Source organism: Mustela lutreola, chromosome 13 (genome assembly GCF_030435805.1).
Source record: "Mustela lutreola isolate mMusLut2 chromosome 13, mMusLut2.pri, whole genome shotgun sequence".
NCBI classification, from domain to species: Eukaryota; Metazoa; Chordata; class Mammalia; order Carnivora; family Mustelidae; genus Mustela; species Mustela lutreola.
Window position 1 is genome coordinate 59,513,194 of NC_081302.1, and position 4,727 is coordinate 59,517,920.

A 4,727-nucleotide genomic window follows, 5' to 3' on the forward strand; every position below is an offset into this window, starting at 1 on the left:
TTCATGTACATTATGGAGATGCCCTCAGTGGATCGAAGGAAGAAAACTCTCATCATACAGCTTGGAACATGCCTCCCATTACCAGACCATTCATCTGTCATGCATTATGCATTAAGATATTTATAATCCCTAATTATACCAGAACATTAAAAAAGATATTTATAATCCCACAATTACCTTATGAGAAGCACAATTACATGGCGATATATTTTTGTTTGTTTCAAAGGCACTGAGTTTTTAAATAGAGATATTTAAAGTAAGCCACATTTAAAGTGAACTCTGTTTTAGTACTTCTTTACTTTCTTAATTAATAGACTTTACCTTTTTGGAAGAGTTTTCGATTTATAGAGTTGAACAGGTAGTACCGAGCGCCCATATCCTCCCCTCCACCCCCTGCACACACAGTTTTCCCTATTATTAATATTTTGTATTAGTGTGGTATATTTGTTTCAATAGTGGAATCAGTAGTGACACATAATTATTAACAGAAGTCCACAATTTACATTGAGGTTCACTCTTTGTGTGGGATTGATCTATGGGTTTTAGCAAATGCATCAAGTCACATATCCACCATTATAGCACCATAAAGACTAGCTTTGTAGCTTTTAAAGTCCCCTGTGTTTCACCTGTTCATTTCTTATTCTTCCTCCTTGGCAACCAGTGATCTTTTTAGTGTCTCCATAGTTTCTCCTTTTCCAGAAGGTCATGGAGGTGGAATCGTACAGTATGTACCCTTTCCAGACTGACTTCTTTCACTTAGTAGTATGCATTTAAGGTTCCTCTATGTCCTTTCCTGGTTGATGTCTCATTTTTTATTATACAGAATAATATTTAATTGTCTAGATGTACCACAATTCATTCCTTCATCTAATGAAGGATACCGTGGTTGCTTCCAAGTTTTAGCAATTATGAATAAAGCTGTTATAAACGTCCATGTGCAGGTTTTTGTGTGAACACAAGTTTTCAACTTATTTGGGTAAAATCAAGAAGTGCAAATTCTGGATCACATGGTAAGAGTATGTTTCATTTTGCAAGAAACCATCAAATTGTCTTCTAAAGTAGCTGTGCCATTTTGCATTTCATCAGCAATGAATGAGAGTTTCTTTTGCTCCAAAAACCCTTACCAGCATTTGGTGTTGCCAATGTTCTAAATTTTAGCCATTCTTATAGGCATGTAATAGTATATTTCATTTTCATTTGTAATTTCCTAATGACATATTATGATAAGGATCTTTTCATATGACTGCCATCTGTATATCTTCTTTAGTGAGGTATCTTTTTAGATCTTTTGCCACTTTTTAATGGGCTGTTTGTTTCCTTGTTTTGAGTTTTAAGAGGTTTTTGTTTGTTTGCTTGCTTACTATATCTTGGGTACAAGTCCTCGATCAGATATGTGTTTTGCAAATATTTTCTTTGGTCTATGTCTTGGTTTTTCATTCTATTAACTTTTTTTAAAGATTTTATTCACTTATTTGACAGAGATCACAAGTAGGTAGAGAAGCAGGCAGAGAGAGAGGAGGAAACAGGCTCCCTGCTGAGCAGAGAGCCTGATGTGGGGCTCGATCCCAGGACCCTAAGATCATGACCTGAGTGAAAGGCAGAGGCATTAACCCACTGAGACACCCAGGTGCCCCTATCATTCTATTAACATTTATTTACATACAAAGGGCCTCAAAAATTACAAGTGATTCCAGCCTTTCTTGACTTCTAATAAAGTAGAGATGAGATAGGTCATCCAGATAAGAATTTCTGGACCTGTTTGGCCATGAGATGTATGGCGTTTTTAGCCACACAGACCAGTAGTCACTTGGGGACAAGGAAGAAAAAAGAAATAGTAGTATTGCCCTACTATAGGCCAAGCACAAGGCATTCTACATACATTACTCCACAACTACCTTATGAAGTAGATCAGCTCATTTAGATGGCAAGAAACCTATCAGATCTCTTAAGGATCAAGCAAATTAAGCAAGCTTCAGGATCTTACATCTATTACGTAGAAGAATTGGAACTCAGATAACCACATGATACCACAGGGCCAGATGGAAGGTTGACCTATCTCAAGGCAGGGTCAACAACATAGCAAACCACTACACCCAGAGGTACTGAAGCAATTCTGGGCAGGTGTTGAGATCTAAGGAGCTCTCATCTCAGGGGAGATCTTGTTCCATTAAGATGGATCCAGAAGGTCTGCTTGGTTTGGTTTGGAGCAAGATCTCAATAAGCAGCCAGTGATACATAGAATGGGATCTAATCCTTGAGTCAGAAGAAATGCATAAATGAAGAGAGAATTAAAGTTTCAGACAAGTAGGCCAAGGCCCAGTTTAAGGCAACAAACAGACCCAGGATTCTAGAGCCCAAATGAAGAAAGCCAAGGTACACAGCTATGTGCTACAATGTCATGGGCATTCAAGAGAGTACATAGTGAAGGGAGTGAGAGTGGCCAAGCCATCATAGGATCCTAGCTCTGGAGAACAAGTCATTCTCAAGCCACTGGTTGGTGGGTGTGAACCTATCTCTTTAGAACCTGTCTTGCTCAGGTTCTGCTCATGGCTAAGATCAACTTATATGTCTGAGAGCCTGCCATTGAGAGGAGCAGTAGAAAGCTCTAAGAAATGGCATGCCTGTGTGACTCAGTCAGTCAAGCATCTGACTTTTGATTTCAGCTCAGGTCATAATCTCAGCACCATGAGATCAAGCTCAAGCCTGGAGTCAGGCTATGGGCTGGGTGTGGAGCTTGCCTAAGATTCTGTCTCTCCCTCTCCCCTGGCCTCTCCCCTTCTCTTAATAATTAAAAACAGAAGACAAAACAAAACAAAAACCTCCAAGAAGGCAGACACTCCAAACAGAAGCCCAAGCTATAGGCCAGCACTTCGGGAAAAAAGCTGAGATCCCAATTACCAGAAGTGAGCACCAAGGTCAGGGCTATCTGATGCTTGTTCTCAGTGCTGAGCAGGGGATTCTGAAACTCCTGTGACCTCAGAACTCATCCCAGGATGAGTACAAAGCTGAGTCTAAAGTTGGGGCTAGGTGGGCACAACCACAGACAAGGGTATGGCCAATAGCACACTTGGTGCTGGGTTACCACCAAGAGGAAGACCTGGGCAACAGAGTCTACAGACCAGTCAACTTCTTAGTTTTTCCTTCCCCTCAAAATTTTCAAACTGAAAGCCCAACTTCATTAGGATTGCTCCTGAAAAGCAATATATATAAACTGAATTTTTGTGCATTGACTGATATTTTAAGAGACCTAGAGGGATTTGTTGTTGAAAGGAAATAATACGATGAATTACTTTGTAATATAAATGATTATCCCCTAATTATTATTATTTGTAAATCTGATTTCAATCCATTGGATTTTTTTTCTTTTTTAAAAAGATTTTATTTATTGATTTAACAGAGAGGGAGAGTACAAGCAGGGAGAGCAGCAGGAAGAGTGGAAGGAAGAAGCAGGTTCTCTGCAGAGCCAGGAGCCAGTTGTGAGACTCGATCCCAGGACCTTGGGATCACGACCTGAGCTGAAGGCAGCTGCTTAACAAACTGAGCCACCCAGGCATCCCAATCCAGTGGATTTTCTTAAATAGAACATCCTTTCAATCTGAACTTTTTCTATCAGAGAGTAAGATATAAGAATAACATTTATGTGTTATTACTATATATTAACATATTATTATATATGCTATATAATATATATAATATGTAATGAATATTAATAATATGTAAGAATCTGACATTTCCAAAAAAGTAATAGATGTTACTAATTCAGCTTGATTTTAGCACACTTTCAGTTTTAATCATTACAATATATTCATTAAACTAAAAAATATGCTCTAAACCATAGTTCCTAAGCTTAACTGTACACAGATTCCTGGGCCCCACCTTTGAGCTTCTGATTCACTGGGGAACATAGGAAGGCACCAGGGACTTCCCAATGGAAACTTACGGCTTAGAATTCCTTGTGCAGCTACAGAGATGGAGAATGGATTGATTAACCCAGGGATTATTGTATAACTTCTGTTCTAGGCCCAAGCTCCCTGGAAAGAGATTTCCAGCTCACACTGAACACAGTGATCCCATACTGGGGGCTATTGGCCTAATGAGGTGGTCTCCAGAGCCAAAGAGTGGTCAGTTGCCCTGCAGTCTGATATGGGAGGCCCAAGTCACAGCAGGTCCCTGAACTCCAGCAATAGGCCTTTGGGTAGAAGACAGGATGCGTCCCTGTGCCCAGGGGACTGTGAGCTTTGTGTAGAATTCTAGCTGAGGAGTTCTATATCTACTCATATCTTATATAAAGTTATTAGGCAAAAGCTGAATATGCTCCTGTGGTAAGCAGAGTAATATTCTCCACCCATAATAATGTCTGTGTCCTACTCCCTGAAGTTGTGACCTTGTTAGGCTATATGGGAAAACAAATGCAAAACAAATGATTTCTTTTTCTTTTCTTCTTCTTCTTTTTTAATAAGTAGACTCCACACCCAGCATAGAGCCCAAGGAGGGGCTTGAACTCATGATCGTGAGCTGAGGTCAAGAGTCAGATGCCCAAAAAATTGAGCCACCCAGGCACCCCAAAAACAAATGATTTCTGATCAACTGACCTTGAGATAGGGAGATTATCCTGGATTATCTGGACAGGGCCAATGGCAATCACAGATTTCCTTAGAAACGGAAAGAAGGAGGTAAGAAGGAGAGAAAGCCAGAGAAGTAACAGCAGGAGTAGGACTCCACATTGC